Source organism: Salmo salar, chromosome ssa17 (assembly GCF_905237065.1).
Source record: "Salmo salar chromosome ssa17, Ssal_v3.1, whole genome shotgun sequence".
Classification (NCBI taxonomy): Eukaryota; Metazoa; Chordata; class Actinopteri; order Salmoniformes; family Salmonidae; genus Salmo; species Salmo salar.
Genome location: NC_059458.1, coordinates 27,331,444 through 27,350,925, shown reverse-complemented (window position 1 = coordinate 27,350,925; position 19,482 = coordinate 27,331,444).

Below are 19,482 nucleotides of genomic sequence, written 5' to 3'. Positions count from 1 at the left end.
TCCCCTGTTAGTGTGGTCTCTGTCACTCCCCTGTTAGTGTGATCTCTGTCACTCCCCTGTTAGTGTGGTCTGTCACTCCCCTGTTAGTGTGGTCTGTCACTCCCCTATTAGTGTGGTCTCTGTCACTCCCCTGTTAGTGTGGTCCCTGTCACTCCCCTGTTAGTGTGGTCTGTCACTCCCCTGTTAGTGTGGTCTCTGTCACTCCCCTGTTAGTGTGGTCTCTGTCACTCCCCTGTTAGTGTGGTCTGTCACTCCCCTGTTAGTGTGGTGTCTGTCACTCCCCTGTTAGTGTGGTCTCTGTCACTCCCCTGTTAGTGTGGTCTCTGTCACTCCCCTGTTAGTGTGGTCTCTGTCACTCCCCTGTTAGTGTGGTCTCTGTCACTCCCCTGTTAGTTTGGTCTCTGTCACTCCCCTGTTAGTGTGGTCTCTGTCACTCCCCTGTTAGTGTGGTCTGTCACTCCCCTGTTAGTGTGGTCTCTGTCACTCCCCTGTTAGTGTGGTCTCTGTCACTCCCCTGTTAGTGTGGTCTCTGTCACTCCCCTGTTAGTGTGGTCTCTGTCACTCCCCTGTTAGTGTGGTCTCTGTCACTCCCCTGTTAGTGTGGTCTCTGTCACTCCCCTGTTAGTGTGGTCTCTGTCACTCCCCTGTTAGTTTGGTCTCTGTCACTCCCCTGTTAGTGTGGTCTCTGTCACTCCCCTGTTAGTGTGGTCTCTGTCACTCCCCTGTTAGTGTGGTCTCTGTCACTCCCCTGTTAGTCTGGTCTCTGTCACTCCCTTGTTAGTGTGGTCTCTGTCACTCCCCTGTTAGTGTGGTCTGTCACTCCCCTGTTAGTGTGGTCTCTGTCACTCCCCTGTTAGTGTGGTCCCTGTCACTCCCCTGTTAGTGTGGTCTCTGTCACTCCCCTGTTAGTGTGGTCCCTGTCACTCCCCTGTTAGTGTGGTCTCTGTCACTCCCCTGTTAGTGTGGTCCCTGTCACTCCCCTGTTAGTGTGGTCTGTCACTCCCCTGTTAGTGTGGTCTCTGTCACTCCCCTGTTAGTGTGGTCTCTGTCACTCCCCTGTTAGTGTGGTCTGTCACTCCCCTGTTAGTGTGGTCTGTCACTCCCCTGTTAGTGTGGTCTCTGTCACTCCCCTGTTAGTGTGGTCTCTGTCACTCCCCTGTTAGTGTGGTCTCTGTCACTCCCCTGTTAGTGTGGTCTGTCACTCCCCTGTTAGTGTGGTCTCTGTCACTCCCCTGTTAGTGTGGTCTCTGTCACTCCCCTGTTAGTGTGGTCTGTCACTCCCCTGTTAGTGTGGTCTGTCACTCCCCTGTTAGTGTGGTCTCTGTCACTCCCCTGTTAGTGTGGTCCCTGTCACTCCCCTGTTAGTGTGGTCTGTCACTCCCCTGTTAGTGTGGTCTCTGTCACTCCCCTGTTAGTGTGGTCTCTGTCACTCCCCTGTTAGTGTGGTCTGTCACTCCCCTGTTAGTGTGGTCTGTCACTCCCCCGTTAGTGTGGTCTCTGTCACTCCCCTGTTAGTGTGGTCTGTCACTCCCCTGTTAGTGTGGTCTCTGTCACTCCCCTGTTAGTGTGGTCTCTGTCACTCCCCTGTTAGTGTGGTCTGTCACTCCCCTGTTAGTGTGGTCTCTGTCACTCCCCTGTTAGTGTGGTCTCTGTCACTCCCCTGTTAGTGTGGTCTCTGTCACTCCCCTGTTAGTGTGGTCTCTGTCACTCCCCTGTTAGTGTGGTCTCTGTCACTCACCTGTTAGTGTGGTCTCTGTCACTCCCCTGTTAGTGTGGTCTCTGTCACTCCCCTGTTAGTTTGGTCTCTGTCACTCCCCTGTTAGTGTGGTCTCTGTCACTCACCTGTTAGTGTGGTCTCTGTCACTCCCCTGTTAGTGTGGTCTCTGTCACTCCCCTGTTAGTCTGGTCTCTGTCACTCCCCTGTTAGTGTGGTCTCTGTCACTTCCCTGTTAGTGTGGTCTGTCACTCCCCTGTTAGTGTGGTCTCTGTCACTCCCCTGTTGGTGTGGTCTCTGTCACTCCCCTGTTAGTGTGGTCCCTGTCACTCCCCTGTTAGTGTGGCCTCTGTCACTCCCCTGTTAGTGTGGTCCCTGTCACTCCCCTGTTAGTGTGGTCTCTGTCACTCCCCTGTTAGTGTGGTCTCTGTCACTCCCCTGTTAGTGTTGTCTCTGTCACTCCCCTGTTAGTGTGGTCTGTCACTCCCCTGTTAGTGTGGTCTCTGTCACTCCCCTGTTAGTGTGATCTCTGTCACTCCCCTGTTAGTGTGGTCTGTCACTCCCCTGTTAGTGTGGTCTGTCACTCCCCTGTTAGTGTGGTCTCTGTCACTCCCCTGTTAGTGGGGTCTCTGTCACTCCCCTGTTAGTGTGATCTCTGTCACTCCCCTGTTAGTGTGGTCTGTCACTCCCCTGTTAGTGTGGTCTGTCACTCCCCTGTTAGTGGGGTCCCTGTCACTCCCCTGTTAGTGTGGTCTCTGTCACTCCCCTGTTAGTGTGGTCTGTCACTCCCCTGTTACTGTGGTCTCTGTCACTCCCCTGTTAGTGTGGTCTGTCACTCCCCTGTTAGTGTGGTCTGTGTCACTCCCCTGTTAGTGTGGTCTCTGTCACTCCCCTGTTAGTGTGGTCTGTCACTCCCCTGTTAGTGTGGTCTCTGTCACTCCCCTGTTAGTGTGGTCTGTCACTCCCCTGTTAGTGTGGTCTCTGTCACTCCCCTGTTAGTGTGGTCTCTGTCACTCCCCTGTTAGTGTGGTCTGTCACTCCCCTGTTAGTGTGGTCTCTGTCACTCCCCTGTTAGTGTGGTCTCTGTCACTCCCCTGTTAGTGTGGTCTGTCACTCCCCTGTTAGTGTGGCTCTGTCACTCCCCTGTTAGTGTGGTCTCTGTCACTCCCCTGTTAGTGTGGTCTGTCACTCCCCTGTTAGTGTGGTCTCTGTCACTCCCCTGTTAGTGTGGTCTCTGTCACTCCCCTGTTAGTGTGGTCTGTCACTCCCCTGTTAGTGTGGTCTGTCACTCCCCTGTTAGTGTGGTCTCTGTCACTCCCCTGTTAGTGTGGTCTGTCACTCCCCTGTTAGTGTGGTCTCTGTCACTCCCCTGTTAGTGTGGTCTCTGTCACTCCCCTGTTAGTGTGGTCTCTGTCACTCCCCTGTTAGTGTGGTCTGTCACTCCCCTGTTAGTGTGGTCTGTCACTCCCCGTTAGTGTGGTCTCTGTCACTCCCCTGTTAGTGTGGTCTCTGTCACTCCCCTGTTAGTGTGGTCTGTCACTCCCCTGTTAGTGTGGTCTGTCACTCCCCTGTTAGTGTGGTCTCTGTCACTCCCCTGTTAGTGTGGTCTGTCACTCCCCTGTTAGTGTGGTCTCTGTCACTCCCCTGTTAGTGTGGTCTGTCACTCCCCTGTTAGTGTGGTCTGTCACTCCCCTGTTAGTGTGGTCTCTGTCACTCCCCTGTTAGTGTGGTCTGTCACTCCCCTGTTAGTGTGGTCTCTGTCACTCCCCTGTTAGTGTGGTCTCTGTCACTCCCCTGTTAGTGTGGTCTGTCACTCCCCTGTTAGTGTGGTCTCTGTCACTCCCCTGTTAGTGTGGTCTCTGTCACTCCCCTGTTAGTGTGGTCTCTGTCACTCCCCTGTTAGTGTGGTCTCTGTCACTCCCCTGTTAGTGTGGTCTCTGTCACTCCCCTGTTAGTGTGGTCTCTGTCACTCCCCTGTTAGTGTGGTCTCTGTCACTCCCCTGTTAGTGTGGTCTCTGTCACTCCCCTGTTAGTGTGGTCTCTGTCACTCCCCTGTTAGTGTGGTCTCTGTCACTCCCCTGTTAGTGTGGTCTCTGTCACTCCCCTGTTAGTGTGGTCTCTGTCACTCCCCTGTTAGTGTGGTCTCTGTCACTTCCCTGTTAGTGTGGTCTGTCACTCCCCTGTTAGTGTGGTCTCTGTCACTCCCCTGTTGGTGTGGTCTCTGTCACTCCCCTGTTAGTGTGGTCTCTGTCACTCCCCTGTTAGTGTGGTCTCTGTCACTCCCCTGTTAGTGTGGTCCCTGTCACTCCCCTGTTAGTGTGGTCTCTGTCACTCCCCTGTTAGTGTGGTCTCTGTCACTCCCCTGTTAGTGTGGTCTCTGTCACTCCCCTGTTAGTGTGGTCTGTCACTCCCTGTTAGTGTGGTCTCTGTCACTCCCCTGTTAGTGTGGTCTCTGTCACTCCCCTGTTAGTGTGGTCTGTCACTCCCCTGTTAGTGTGGTCTGTCACTCCCCTGTTAGTGTGGTCTCTGTCACTCCCCTGTTAGTGTGGTCTCTGTCACTCCCCTGTTAGTGTGGTCTCTGTCACTCCCCTGTTAGTGTGGTCTGTCACTCCCCTGTTAGTGTGGTCTGTCACTCCCCTGTTAGTGTGGTCTCTGTCACTCCCCTGTTAGTGTGGTCTCTGTCACTCCCCTGTTAGTGTGGTCTGTCACTCCCCTGTTAGTGTGGTCTCTGTCACTCCCCTGTTAGTGTGGTCTGTCACTCCCCTGTTAGTGTGGTCTGTCACTCCCCTGTTAGTGTGGTCTCTGTCACTCCCCTGTTAGTGTGGTCTGTCACTCCCCTGTTAGTGTGGTCTCTGTCACTCCCCTGTTAGTGTGGTCTGTCACTCCCTGTTAGTGTGGTCTCTGTCACTCCCCTGTTAGTGTGGTCTCTGTCACTCCCCTGTTAGTGTGGTCTGTCACTCCCCTGTTAGTGTGGTCTCTGTCACTCCCTGTTAGTGTGGTCTCTGTCACTCCCCTGTTAGTGTGGTCTGTCACTCCCCTGTTAGTGTGGTCTGTCACTCCCCTGTTAGTGTGGTCTCTGTCACTCCCCTGTTAGTGTGGTCTGTCACTCCCCTGTTAGTGTGGTCTCTGTCACTCCCCTGTTAGTGTGGTCTCTGTCACTCCCTGTTAGTGTGGTCTGTCACTCCCCTGTTAGTGTGGTCTCTGTCACTCCCCTGTTAGTGTGGTCTCTGTCACTCCCCTGTTAGTGTGGTCTCTGTCACTCCCCTGTTAGTGTGGTCTCTGTCACTCCCCTGTTAGTGTGGTCTCTGTCACTCCCCTGTTAGTGTGGTCTCTGTCACTCCCCTGTTAGTGTGGTCTCTGTCACTCCCCTGTTAGTGTGGTCTCTGTCACTCCCCTGTTAGTGTGGTCTCTGTCACTCCCCTGTTAGTGTGGTTCTGTCACTCCCCTGTTAGTGTGGTCTCTGTCACTCCCCTGTTAGTGTGGTCTCTGTCACTCCCCTGTTAGTGTGGTCTCTGTCACTCCCCTGTTAGTGTGGTTCTGTCACTCCCCTGTTAGTGTGGTCTCTGTCACTCCCCTGTTAGTGTGGTCTCTGTCACTCCCCTGTTAGTGTGGTCTCTGTCACTCCCCTGTTAGTGTGGCTCTGTCACTCCCCTGTTAGTGTGGTCTCTGTCACTCCCCTGTTAGTGTGGTCTCTGTCACTCCCCTGTTAGTGTGGTCTCTGTCACTCCCCTGTTAGTGTGGTCTCTGTCACTCCCCTGTTAGTGTGGTCTCTGTCACTCCCCTGTTAGTGTGGTCTGTCACTCCCTGTTAGTGTGGTCTCTGTCACTCCCCTGTTAGTGTGGTCTCTGTCACTCCCCTGTTAGTGTGGTCTGTCACCCCCTGTTAGTGTGGTCTGTCACTCCCCTGTTAGTGTGGTCTCTGTCACTCCCCTGTTAGTGTGGTCTCTGTCACTCCCTGTTAGTGTGGTCTCTGTCACTCCCCTGTTAGTGTGGTCTGTCACTCCCCTGTTAGTGTGGTCTGTCACTCCCCTGTTAGTGTGGTCTCTGTCACTCCCCTGTTAGTGTGGTCTCTGTCACTCCCCTGTTAGTGTGGTCTGTCACTCCCCTGTTAGTGTGGTCTCTGTCACTCCCCTGTTAGTGTGGTCTCTGTCACTCCCCTGTTAGTGTGGTCTGTCACTCCCCTGTTAGTGTGGTCTCTGTCACTCCCCTGTTAGTGTGGTCTCTGTCACTCCCCTGTTAGTGTGGTCTCTGTCACTCCCCTGTTAGTGTGGTCTCTGTCACTCCCCTGTTAGTGTGGTCTGTCACTCCCCTGTTAGTGTGGTCTCTGTCACTCCCCTGTTAGTGTGGTCTGTCACTCCCCTGTTAGTGTGGTCTCTGTCACTCCCCTGTTAGTGTGGTCTCTGTCACTCCCCTGTTAGTGTGGTCTCTGTCACTCCCCTGTTAGTGTGGTCTCTGTCACTCCCCTGTTAGTGTGGTCTCTGTCACTCCCCTGTTAGTGTGGTCTGTCACTCCCTGTTAGTGTGGTCTGTCACTCCCCTGTTAGTGTGGTCTCTGTCACTCCCCTGTTAGTGTGGTCTCTGTCACTCCCCTGTTAGTGTGGTCTCTGTCACTCCCCTGTTAGTGTGGTCTGTCACTCCCCTGTTAGTGTGGTCTGTCACTCCCCTGTTAGTGTGTTCTGTCACTCCCCTGTTAGTGTGGTCTGTCACTCCCCTGTTAGTGTGGTCTGTCACTCCCCTGTTAGTGTGGTCTCTGTCACTCCCTGTTAGTGTGGTCTCTGTCACTCCCCTGTTAGTGTGGTCTCTGTCACTCCCCTGTTAGTGTGGTCTGTCACTCCCCTGTTAGTGTGGTCTCTGTCACTCCCCTGTTAGTGTGGTCTGTCACTCCCCTGTTAGTGTGGTCTGTCACTCCCCTGTTAGTGTGGTCTCTGTCACTCCCCTGTTAGTGTGGTCTCTGTCACTCCCCTGTTAGTGTGGTCTGTCACTCCCTGTTAGTGTGGTCTGTCACTCCCCTGTTAGTGTGGTCTCTGTCACTCCCCTGTTAGTGTGGTCTCTGTCACTCCCCTGTTAGTGTGGTCTGTCACTCCCCTGTTAGTGTGGTCTCTGTCACTCCCCTGTTAGTGTGGTCTGTCACTCCCCTGTTAGTGTGGTCTCTGTCACTCCCCTGTTAGTGTGGTCTCTGTCACTCCCCTGTTAGTGTGGTCTGTCACTCCCCTGTTAGTGTGGCTCTGTCACTCCCCTGTTAGTGTGGTCTGTCACTCCCCTGTTAGTGTGGTCTCTGTCACTCCCCTGTTAGTGTGGTCTCTGTCACTCCCCTGTTAGTGTGGTCTGTCACTCCCCTGTTAGTGTGGTCTGTCACTCCCCTGTTAGTGTGGTCTCTGTCACTCCCCTGTTAGTGTGGCTCTGTCACTCCCCTGTTAGTGTGGTCTCTGTCACTCCCCTGTTAGTGTGGTCTCTGTCACTCCCCTGTTAGTGTGGTCTGTCACTCCCCTGTTAGTGTGGTCTCTGTCACTCCCCTGTTAGTGTGGTCTCTGTCACTCCCCTGTTAGTGTGGTCTCTGTCACTCCCCTGTTAGTGTGGTCTCTGTCACTCCCCTGTTAGTGTGGTCTGTCACTCCCCTGTTAGTGTGGTCTCTGTCACTCCCCTGTTAGTGTGGTCTCTGTCACTCCCCTGTTAGTGTGGTCTCTGTCACTCACCTGTTAGTGTGGTCTCTGTCACTCCCCTGTTAGTGTGGTCTCTGTCACTCCCCTGTTAGTGTGGTCTCTGTCACTCCCCTGTTAGTGTGGTCTCTGTCACTCCCCTGTTAGTGTGGTCTGTCACTCCCCTGTTAGTGTGGTCTGTCACTCCCCTGTTAGTGTGGTCTCTGTCACTCCCCTGTTAGTGTGGTCTCTGTCACTCCCCTGTTAGTGTGGTCTGTCACTCCCCTGTTAGTGTGGTCTGTCACTCCCCTGTTAGTGTGGTCTCTGTCACTCCCTGTTAGTGTGGTCTGTCACTCCCCTGTTAGTGTGGTCTCTGTCACTCCCCTGTTAGTGTGGTCTCTGTCACTCCCCTGTTAGTGTGGTCCCTGTCACTCCCCTGTTAGTGTGGTCTCTGTCACTCCCCTGTTAGTGTGGTCTGTCACTCCCCTGTTAGTGTGGTCTCTGTCACTCCCCTGTTAGTGTGGTCTCTGTCACTCCCCTGTTGGTGTGGTCTCTGTCACTCCCCTGTTAGTGTGGTCTCTGTCACTCCCCTGTTAGTGTGGTCTCTGTCACTCCCCTGTTAGTGTGGTCTCTGTCACTCCCCTGTTAGTGTGGTCTCTGTCACTCCCCTGTTAGTGTGGTCTCTGTCACTCCCCTGTTAGTGTGGTCTCTGTCACTCCCCTGTTAGTGTGGTCTGTCACTCCCCTGTTAGTGTGGTCTCTGTCACTCCCCTGTTAGTGTGGTCTCTGTCACTCCCCTGTTAGTGTGGTCTCTGTCACTTCCCTGTTAGTGTGGTTCTGTCACTCCCCTGTTAGTGTGGTCTCTGTCACTCCCCTGTTGGTGTGGTCTCTGTCACTCCCCTGTTAGTGTGGTCTCTGTCACTCCCCTGTTAGTGTGGTCTCTGTCACTCCCCTGTTAGTGTGGTCTCTGTCACTCCCCTGTTAGTGTGGTCTCTGTCACTCCCCTGTTAGTGTGGTCTGTCACTCCCCTGTTAGTGTGGTCTCTGTCACTCCCCTGTTGGTGTGGTCTCTGTCACTCCCCTGTTAGTGTGGTCTGTCACTCCCCTGTTAGTGTGGTCTGTCACTCCCCTGTTAGTGTGGTCTCTGTCACTCCCCTGTTAGTGTGGTCTCTGTCACTCCCCTGTTAGTGTGGTCTCTGTCACTCCCCTGTTAGTGTGGTCTCTGTCACTCCCCTGTTAGTGTGGTCTGTCACTCCCCTGTTAGTGTGGTCTCTGTCACTCCCCTGTTAGTGTGGTCTCTGTCACTCCCCTGTTAGTGTGGTCTGTCACTCCCCTGTTAGTGTGGTCTGTCACTCCCCTGTTAGTGTGGTCTCTGTCACTCCCCTGTTAGTGTGGTCTCTGTCACTCCCCTGTTAGTGTGATGTCTGTCACCCCCTGTTAGTGTGGTCTGTCACTCCCCTGTTAGTGTGGTCTGTCACTCCCCTGTTAGTGTGGTCTGTCACTCCCCTGTTAGTGTGGTCTCTGTCACTCCCCTGTTAGTGTGGTCTGTCACTCCCCTGTTAGTGTGGTCTGTCACTCCCCTGTTAGTGTGGTCTCTGTCACTCCCCTGTTAGTGTGGTCTCTGTCACTCCCCTGTTAGTGTGGTCTGTCACTCCCCTGTTAGTGTGGTCTCTGTCACTCCCCTGTTAGTGTGGCCTCTGTCACTCCCCTGTTAGTGTGGTCTCTGTCACTCCCCTGTTAGTGTGGTCTCTGTCACTCCCCTGTTAGTGTGGCTCTGTCACTCCCCTGTTAGTGTGGTCTCTGTCACTCCCCTGTTAGTGTGGTCTCTGTCACTCCCCTGTTAGTGTGGTCTCTGTCACTCCCCTGTTAGTGTGGTCTCTGTCACTCCCCTGTTAGTGTGGTCTCTGTCACTCCCCTGTTAGTGTGGTCTCTGTCACTCCCCTGTTAGTGTGGTCTCTGTCACTCCCCTGTTAGTGTGGTCTGTCACTCCCCTGTTAGTGTGGTCTCTGTCACTCCCCTGTTAGTGTGGTCTCTGTCACTCCCCTGTTAGTGTGGTCTCTGTCACTCCCCTGTTAGTGTGGTCTGTCACTCCCCTGTTAGTGTGGTCTCTGTCACTCCCCTGTTAGTGTGGTCTGTCACTCCCCTGTTAGTGTGGTCTCTGTCACTCCCCTGTTAGTGTGGTCTCTGTCACTCCCCTGTTAGTGTGGTCTCTGTCACTCCCCTGTTAGTGTGGTCTGTCACTCCCCTGTTAGTGTGGTCTCTGTCACTCCCCTGTTAGTGTGGTCTCTGTCACTCCCCTGTTAGTGTGGCTCTGTCACTCCCCTGTTAGTGTGGTCTCTGTCACTCCCCTGTTAGTGTGGTCTCTGTCACTCCCCTGTTAGTGTGGTCTGTCACTCCCCTGTTAGTGTGGTCTGTCACTCCCCTGTTAGTGTGGTCTCTGTCACTCCCCTGTTAGTGTGGTCTCTGTCACTCCCCTGTTAGTGTGGTCTGTCACTCCCCTGTTAGTGTGGTCTGTCACTCCCCTGTTAGTGTGGTCTCTGTCACTCCCCTGTTAGTGTGGTCTGTCACTCCCCTGTTAGTGTGGTCTCTGTCACTCCCCTGTTAGTGTGGTCTCTGTCACTCCCCTGTTAGTGTGGTCTGTCACTCCCCTGTTAGTGTGGTCTCTGTCACTCCCCTGTTAGTGTGGTCTGTCACTCCCCTGTTAGTGTGGTCTCTGTCACTCCCCTGTTAGTGTGGTCTCTGTCACTCCCCTGTTAGTGTGGTCTGTCACTCCCCTGTTAGTGTGGTCTCTGTCACTCCCCTGTTAGTGTGGTCTCTGTCACTCCCCTGTTAGTGTGGTCTCTGTCACTCCCCTGTTAGTGTGGTCTGTCACTCCCCTGTTAGTGTGGTCTGTCACTCCCCTGTTAGTGTGGTCTCTGTCACTCCCTGTTAGTGTGGTCTCTGTCACTCCCCTGTTAGTGTGGTCTGTCACTCCCCTGTTAGTGTGGTCTGTCACTCCCCTGTTAGTGTGGTCTCTGTCACTCCCCTGTTAGTGTGGCTCTGTCACTCCCCTGTTAGTGTGGTCTCTGTCACTCCCCTGTTAGTGTGGTCTCTGTCACTCCCCTGTTAGTGTGGTCTGTCACTCCCCTGTTAGTGTGGTCTCTGTCACTCCCCTGTTAGTGTGGTCTGTCACTCCCCTGTTAGTGTGGTCTCTGTCACTCCCCTGTTAGTGTGGTCTCTGTCACTCCCCTGTTAGTGTGGTCTGTCACTCCCCTGTTAGTGTGGTCTCTGTCACTCCCCTGTTAGTGTGGTCTCTGTCACTCCCCTGTTAGTGTGGTCTCTGTCACTCCCCTGTTAGTGTGGTCTGTCACTCCCCTGTTAGTGTGGTCTGTCACTCCCCTGTTAGTGTGGTCTCTGTCACTCCCCTGTTAGTGTGGTCTCTGTCACTCCCCTGTTAGTGTGGTCTCTGTCACTCCCCTGTTAGTGTGGTCTCTGTCACTCCCCTGTTAGTGTGGTCTCTGTCACTCCCCTGTTAGTGTGGTTCTGTCACTCCCCTGTTAGTGTGGTCTCTGTCACTCCCCTGTTAGTGTGGTCTCTGTCACTCCCCTGTTAGTGTGTGTCTCTGTCACTCCCCTGTTAGTGTGGTCTCTGTCACTCCCCTGTTAGTGTGGTCTGTCACTCCCCTGTTAGTGTGGTCTCTGTCACTCCCCTGTTAGTGTGGTCTCTGTCACTCCCCTGTTAGTGTGGTCTGTCACTCCCCTGTTAGTGTGGTCTCTGTCACTCCCCTGTTAGTGTGGTCTCTGTCACTCCCCTGTTAGTGTGGTCTCTGTCACTCCCCTGTTAGTGTGGTCTCTGTCACTCCCCTGTTAGTGTGGTCTCTGTCACTCCCCTGTTAGTGTGGTCTCTGTCACTCCCCTGTTAGTGTGGGCTCTGTCACTCACCTGTTAGTGTGGTCTCTGTCACTCCCCTGTTAGTGTGGTCTGTCACTCCCCTGTTAGTGTGGTCTCTGTCACTCCCCTGTTAGTGTGGTCTCTGTCACTCCCCTGTTAGTGTGGTCTGTCACTCCCCTGTTAGTGTGGTCTGTCACTCCCCTGTTAGTGTGGTCTCTGTCACTCCCCTGTTAGTGTGGTCTCTGTCACTCCCCTGTTAGTGTGGTCTCTGTCACTCCCCTGTTAGTGTGGCTCTGTCACTCCCCTGTTAGTGTGGTCTGTCACTCCCCTGTTAGTGTGGTCTCTGTCACTCCCCTGTTAGTGTGGCTCTGTCACTCCCCTGTTAGTGTGGTCTGTCACTCCCCTGTTAGTGTGGTCTCTGTCACTCCCCTGTTAGTGTGGTCTCTGTCACTCCCCTGTTAGTGTGGTCTCTGTCACTCCCCTGTTAGTGTGGTCTCTGTCACTCCCCTGTTAGTGTGGTCTCTGTCACTCCCCTGTTAGTGTGGTCTCTGTCACTCCCCTGTTAGTGTGGTCTCTGTCACTCCCCTGTTAGTGTGGTCTGTCACTCCCCTGTTAGTGTGGTCTCTGTCACTCCCCTGTTAGTGTGGTCTCTGTCACTCCCCTGTTAGTGTGGTCTGTCACTCCCCTGTTAGTGTGGTCTCTGTCACTCCCCTGTTAGTGTGGTCTCTGTCACTCCCTGTTAGTGTGGTCTCTGTCACTCCCCTGTTAGTGTGGTCTCTGTCACTCCCCTGTTAGTGTGGTCTGTCACTCCCCTGTTAGTGTGGTCTCTGTCACTCCCCTGTTAGTGTGGTCTCTGTCACTCCCCTGTTAGTGTGGTCTGTCACTCCCCTGTTAGTGTGGTCTCTGTCACTCCCCTGTTAGTGTGGTCTCTGTCACTCCCCTGTTAGTGTGGCTCTGTCACTCCCCTGTTAGTGTGGTCTGTCACTCCCCTGTTAGTGTGGCTCTGTCACTCCCCTGTTAGTGTGGTCTCTGTCACTCCCCTGTTAGTGTGGCTCTGTCACTCCCCTGTTAGTGTGGTCTGTCACTCCCCTGTTAGTGTGGTCTCTGTCACTCCCCTGTTAGTGTGGTCTCTGTCACTCCCCTGTTAGTGTGGTCTCTGTCACTCCCCTGTTAGTGTGGTCTCTGTCACTCCCCTGTTAGTGTGGTCTCTGTCACTCCCCTGTTAGTGTGGTCTGTCACTCCCCTGTTAGTGTGGTCTCTGTCACTCCCCTGTTAGTGTGGTCTCTGTCACTCCCCTGTTAGTGTGGTCTCTGTCACTCCCCTGTTAGTGTGGTCTCTGTCACTCCCCTGTTAGTGTGGCTCTGTCACTCCCCTGTTAGTGTGGTCTCTGTCACTCCCCTGTTAGTGTGGTCTCTGTCACTCCCCTGTTAGTGTGGTCTCTGTCACTCCCCTGTTAGTGTGGTCTCTGTCACTCCCCTGTTAGTGTGGTCTCTGTCACTCCCCTGTTAGTGTGGTCTCTGTCACTCCCCTGTTAGTGTGGTCTCTGTCACTCCCCTGTTAGTGTGGTCTCTGTCACTCCCCTGTTAGTGTGGTCTCTGTCACTCCCCTGTTAGTGTGGTCTCTGTCACTCCCCTGTTAGTGTGGTCTCTGTCACTCCCCTGTTAGTGTGGTCTGTCACTCCCCTGTTAGTGTGGTCTCTGTCACTCCCCTGTTAGTGTGGTCTCTGTCACTCCCCTGTTAGTGTGGTCCTGTCACTCCCCTGTTAGTGTGGTCTGTCACTCCCCTGTTAGTGTGGTCTCTGTCACTCCCCTGTTAGTGTGGTCTCTGTCACTCCCCTGTTAGTGTGGTCTCTGTCACTCCCCTGTTAGTGTGGTCTCTGTCACTCCCCTGTTAGTGTGGTCTCTGTCACTCCCCTGTTAGTGTGGTCTCTGTCACTCCCCTGTTAGTGTGGTCTCTGTCACTCCCCTGTTAGTGTGGTCTCTGTCACTCCCCTGTTAGTGTGGTCTCTGTCACTCCCCTGTTAGTGTGGTCTGTCACTCCCCTGTTAGTGTGGTCTCTGTCACTCCCCTGTTAGTGTGGTCTCTGTCACTCCCCTGTTAGTGTGGTCTCTGTCACTCCCCTGTTAGTGTGGCTCTGTCACTCCCCTGTTAGTGTGGTCTCTGTCACTCCCCTGTTAGTGTGGTCTCTGTCACTCCCCTGTTAGTGTGGTCTCTGTCACTCCCCTGTTAGTGTGGTCTCTGTCACTCCCCTGTTAGTGTGGTCTCTGTCACTCCCCTGTTAGTGTGGTCTCTGTCACTCCCCTGTTAGTGTGGTCTGTCACTCCCCTGTTAGTGTGGTCTCTGTCACTCCCCTGTTAGTGTGGTCTCTGTCACTCCCCTGTTAGTGTGGTCTCTGTCACTCCCCTGTTAGTGTGGTCTCTGTCACTCCCCTGTTAGTGTGGTCTGTCACTCCCCTGTTAGTGTGGTCTCTGTCACTCCCCTGTTAGTGTGGTCTGGTCACTCCCCTGTTAGTGTGGTCTGTCACTCCCCTGTTAGTGTGGTCTCTGTCACTCCCCTGTTAGTGTGGTCTCTGTCACTCCCCTGTTAGTGTGGTCTGTCACTCCCTGTTAGTGTGGTCTGTCACTCCCCTGTTAGTGTGGTCTCTGTCACTCCCCTGTTAGTGTGGTCTCTGTCACTCCCCTGTTAGTGTGGTCTGTCACTCCCCTGTTAGTGTGGCTCTGTCACTCCCCTGTTAGTGTGGTCTCTGTCACTCCCCTGTTAGTGTGGTCTGTCACTCCCCTGTTAGTGTGGTCTCTGTCACTCCCCTGTTAGTGTGGTCTCTGTCACTCCCCTGTAAGTGTGGTCTGTCACTCCACTGTTAGTGTGGTCTCTGTCACTCCCCTGTTAGTGTGGTCTCTGTCACTCCCCTGTTAGTGTGGTCTGTCACTCCCCTGTTAGTGTGGTCTGTCACTCCCCTGTTAGTGTGGTCTGTCACTCCCCTGTTAGTGTGGTCTCTGTCACTCCCCTGTTAGTGTGGTCTCTGTCACTCCCCTGTTAGTGTGGTCTGTCACTCCCCTGTTAGTGTGGTCTGTCACTCCCCTGTTAGTGTGGTCTCTGTCACTCCCCTGTTAGTGTGGTCTGTCACTCCCCTGTTAGTGTGGTCTCTGTCACTCCCCTGTTAGTGTGGTCTCTGTCACTCCCCTGTTAGTGTGGTCTGTCACTCCCCTGTTAGTGTGGTCTCTGTCACTCCCCTGTTAGTGTGGTCTGTCACTCCCCTGTTAGTGTGGTCTCTGTCACTCCCCTGTTAGTGTGGTCTCTGTCACTCCCCTGTTAGTGTGGTCTGTCACTCCCCTGTTAGTGTGGTCTCTGTCACTCCCCTGTTAGTGTGGTCTCTGTCACTCCCCTGTTAGTGTGGTCTCTGTCACTCCCCTGTTAGTGTGGTCTCTGTCACTCCCCTGTTAGTGTGGCTCTGTCACTCCCCTGTTAGTGTGGTCTCTGTCACTCCCCTGTTAGTGTGGTCTCTGTCACTCCCCTGTTAGTGTGGTCTCTGTCACTCCCCTGTTAGTGTGGTCTCTGTCACTCCCCTGTTAGTGTGGTCTGTCACTCCCCTGTTAGTTTGGTCTCTGTCACTCCCCTGTTAGTGTGGTCTCTGTCACTCCCCTGTTAGTGTTGTCTCTGTCACTCCCCTGTTAGTGTGGTCTCTGTCACTCCCCTGTTAGTGTGGTCTGTCACTCCCCTGTTAGTGTGGTCTGTCACTCCCCTGTTAGTGTGGTCTCTGTCACTCCCCTGTTAGTGTGGTCTCTGTCACTCCCCTGTTAGTGTGGTCTGTCACTCCCCTGTTAGTGTGGTCTGTCACTCCCCTGTTAGTGTGGTCTCTGTCACTCCCCTGTTAGTGTGGTCTCTGTCACTCCCCTGTTAGTGTGGCTCTGTCACTCCCCTGTTAGTGTGGTCTCTGTCACTCCCCTGTTAGTGTGGTCTCTGTCACTCCCCTGTTAGTGTGGTCTGTCACTCCCCTGTTAGTGTGGTCTCTGTCACTCCCCTGTTAGTGTGGTCTGTCACTCCCCTGTTAGTGTGGTCTCTGTCACTCCCCTGTTAGTGTGGTCTCTGTCACTCCCCTGTTAGTGTGGTCTGTCACTCCCCTGTTAGTGTGGTCTCTGTCACTCCCCTGTTAGTGTGGTCTCTGTCACTCCCATGTTAGTGTGGTCTCTGTCACTCCCCTGTTAGTGTGGTCTCTGTCACTCCCCTGTTAGTGTGGTCTCTGTCACTCCCCTGTTAGTGTGGTCTGTCACTCCCCTGTTAGTGTGGCTCTGTCACTCCCCTGTTAGTGTGGTCTGTCACTCCCCTGTTAGTGTGGTCTCTGTCACTCCCCTGTTAGTGTGGTCTCTGTCACTCCCCTGTTAGTGTGGCTCTGTCACTCCCCTGTTAGTGTGGTCTGTCACTCCCCTGTTAGTGTGGTCTCTGTCACTCCCCTGTTAGTGTGGTCTGTCACTCCCTGTTAGTGTGGTCTCTGTCACTCCCCTGTTAGTGTGGTCTCTGTCACTCCCCTGTTAGTGTGGTCTGTCACTCCCCTGTTAGTGTGGTCTCTGTCACTCCCCTGTTAGTGTGGTCTCTGTCACTCCCCTGTTAGTGTGGTCTCTGTCACTCCCCTGTTAGTGTGGTCTCTGTCACTCCCCTGTTAGTGTGGTCTGTCACTCCCCTGTTAGTGTGGTCTCTGTCACTCCCCTGTTAGTGTGGTCTCTGTCACTCCCCTGTTAGTGTGGTCTCTGTCACTCCCCTGTTAGTGTGGTCTGTCACTCCCCTGTTAGTGTGGTCTGTCACTCCCATGTTAGTGTGGTCTCTGTCACTCCCCTGTTAGTGTGGTCTCTGTCACTCCCCTGTTAGTGTGGTCTCTGTCACTCCCCTGTTAGTGTGGTCTCTGTCACTCCCCTGTTAGTGTGGTCTCTGTCACTCCCCTGTTAGTGTGGTCTGTCACTCACCTGTTAGTGTGGTCTCTGTCACTCCCCTGTTAGTGTGGTCTCTGTCACTCCCCTGTTAGTGTTGTCTCTGTCACTCCCCTGTTAGTGTGGTCTCTGTCACTCCCCTGTTAGTGTGGTCTCTGTCACTCCCCTGTTAGTTTGGTCTCTGTCACTCCCCTGTTAGTGTGGTCTCTGTCACTCCCCTGTTAGTGTTGTCTCTGTCACTCCCCTGTTAGTGTGGTCTCTGTCACTCCCCTGTTAGTTTGGTCTCTGTCACTCCCTGTTAGTGTGGTCTCTGTCACTCCCCTGTTAGTGTGGTCTCTGTCACTCCCCTGTTAGTGTGGTCTCTGTCACTCCCCTGTTAGTGTGGTCTCTGTCACTCCCTGTTAGTGTGGTCTCTGTCACTCCCCTGTTAGTGTGGTCTCTGTCACTCCCCTGTTAGTGTGGTCTCTGTCACTCCCCTGTTAGTGTGGTCTCTGTCACTCCCCTGTTAGTGTGGTCTGTCACTCCCCTGTTAGTGTGGTCTCTGTCACTCCCCTGTTAGTGTGGTCTCTGTCACTCCCCTGTTAGTGTGGTCTGTCACTCCCCTGTTAGTGTGGTCTCTGTCACTCCCCTGTTAGTGTGGTCTCTGTCACTCCCCTGTTAGTGTGGTCTGTCACTCCCCTGTTAGTGTGGTCTCTGTCACTCCCCTGTTAGTGTGGTCTCTGTCACTCCCCTGTTAGTGTGGTCTGTCACTCCCCTGTTAGTGTGGTCTGTCACTCCCCTGTTAGTGTGGTCTGTCACTCCCCTGTTAGTGTGGTCTCTGTCACTCCCCTGTTAGTGTGGTCTCTGTCACTCCCCTGTTAGTGTGGTCTGTCACTCCCCTGTTAGTGTGGTCTGTCACTCCCCTGTTAGTGTGGTCTCTGTCACTCCCCTGTTAGTGTGGTCTCTGTCACTCCCCTGTTAGTGTGGTCTCTGTCACTCCCCTGTTAGTGTGGTCTCTGTCACACCCCTGTTAGTGTGGTCTGTCACTCCCCTGTTAGTTTGGTCTCTGTCACTCCCCTGTTAGTGTGGTCTCTGTCACTCCCCTGTTAGTGTGGTCTCTGTCACTCCCCTGTTAGTGTGGTCTCTGTCACTCCCCTGTTAGTGTGGTCTGTCACTCCCCTGTTAGTGTGGTCTCTGTCACTCCCCTGTTAGTGTGGTCTCTGTCACTCCCCTGTTAGTGTGGTCTGTCACTCCCCTGTTAGTGTGGTCTGTCACTCCCTGTTAGTGTGGTCTCTGTCACTCCCCTGTTAGTGTGGTCTGTCACTCCCCTGTTAGTGTGGTCTCTGTCACTCCCCTGTTAGTGTGGTCTGTCACTCCCCTGTTAGTGTGGTCTGTCACTCCCCTGTTAGTGTGGTCTCTGTCACTCCCCTGTTAGTGTGGTCTCTGTCACTCCCCTGTTAGTGTGGTCTGTCACTCCCCTGTTAGTGTGGTCTCTGTCACTCCCCTGTTAGTGTGGTCTCTGTCACTCCCATGTTAGTGTGGTCTGTCACTCCCCTGTTAGTGTGGTCTGTCACTCCCCTGTTAGTGTGGTCTGTCACTCCCCTGTTAGTGTGGTCTCTGTCACTCCCCTGTTAGTGTGGTCTCTGTCACTCCCCTGTTAGTGTGGTCTGTCACTCCCCTGTTAGTGTGGTCTGTCACTCCCCTGTTAGTGTGGTCTCTGTCACTACCCTGTTAGTGTGGTCTGTCACTCCCCTGTTAGTGTGGTCTCTGTCACTCCCCTGTTAGTGTGGTCTCTGTCACTCCCCTGTTAGTGTGGTCTGTCACTCCCCTGTTAGTGTGGTCTCTGTCACTCCCCTGTTAGTGTGGTCTGTCACTCCCCTGTTAGTGTGGTCTGTCACTCCCCTGTTAGTGTGGTCTCTGTCACTCCCCTGTTAGTGTGGTCTCTGTCACTCCCCTGTTAGTGTGGTCTGTCACTCCCCTGTTAGTGTGGTCTCTGTCACTCCCCTGTTAGTGTGGTCTCTGTCACTCCCCTGTTAGTGTGGTCTGTCACTCCCCTGTTAGTGTGGTCTCTGTCACTCCCCTGTTAGTGTGGTCTCTGTCACTCCCCTGTTAGTGTGGTCTCTGTCACTCCCCTGTTAGTGTGGTCTGTCACTCCCCTGTTAGTGTGGTCTGTCACTCCCCTGTTAGTGTGGTCTCTGTCACTCCCCTGTTAGTGTGGTCTCTGTCACTCCCCTGTTAGTGTGGTCTCTGTCACTCCCCTGTTAGTGTGGTCTCTGTCACTCCCCTGTTAGTGTGGTCTCTGTCACTCCCCTGTTAGTGTGGTCTGTCACTCCCCTGTTAGTTTGGTCTCTGTCACTCCCCTGTTAGTGTGGTCTCTGTCACTCCCCTGTTAGTGTGGTCTCTGTCACTCCCCTGTTAGTGTGGTCTCTGTCACTCCCCTGTTAGTGTGGTCTCTGTCACTCCCCTGTTAGTGTGGTCTCTGTCACTCCCCTGTTAGTGTTGTCTCTGTCACTCCCCTGTTAGTGTGGTCTCTGTCACTCCCCTGTTAGTTTGGTCTCTGTCACTCCCCTGTTAGTGTGGTCTCTGTCACTCCCCTGTTAGTGTTGTCTCTGTCACTCCCTGTTAGTGTGGTCTCTGTCACTCCCCTGTTAGTGTGGTCTCTGTCACTCCCCTGTTAGTGTGGTCTCTGTCACTCCCCTGTTAGTGTGGTCTCTGTCACTCCCCTGTTAGTGTGGTCTCTGTCACTCCCCTGTTAGTGTGGTCTCTGTCACTCCCCTGTTAGTTTGGTCTCTGTCACTCCCCTTTTAGTGTGGTCTCTGTCACTCCCCTGTTAGTGTGGTCTCTGTCACTCCCCTGTTAGTGTGGTCTCTGTCACTCCCCTGTTAGTGTGGTCTCTGTCACTCCCCTGTTAGTGTGGTCTCTGTCACTCCCCTGTTAGTGTGGTCTCTGTCACTCCCCTGTTAGTGTGGTCTGTCACTCCCCTGTTAGTTTGGTCTCTGTCACTCCATTGTTAGTGTGGTCTCTGTCACTCCCCTGTTAGTGTGGTCTCTGTCACTCCCCTGTTAGTGTGGTCTCTGTCACTCCCCTGTTAGTTTGGTCTCTGTCACTCCCCTGTTAGTGTGGTCTCTGTCACTCCCCTGTTAGTGTTGTCTCTGTCACTCCCCTGTTAGTGTGGTCTCTGTCACTCCCCTGTTAGTTTGGTCTCTGTCACTCCCCTGTTAGTGTGGTCTCTGTCACTCCCCTGTTAGTGTTGTCTCTGTCACTCCCCTGTTAGTGTGGTCTCTGTCACTCCCCTGTTAGTGTGGTCTCTGTCACTCCCCTGTTAGTGTGGTCTCTGTCACTCCCCTGTTAGTGTGGTCTCTGTCACTCC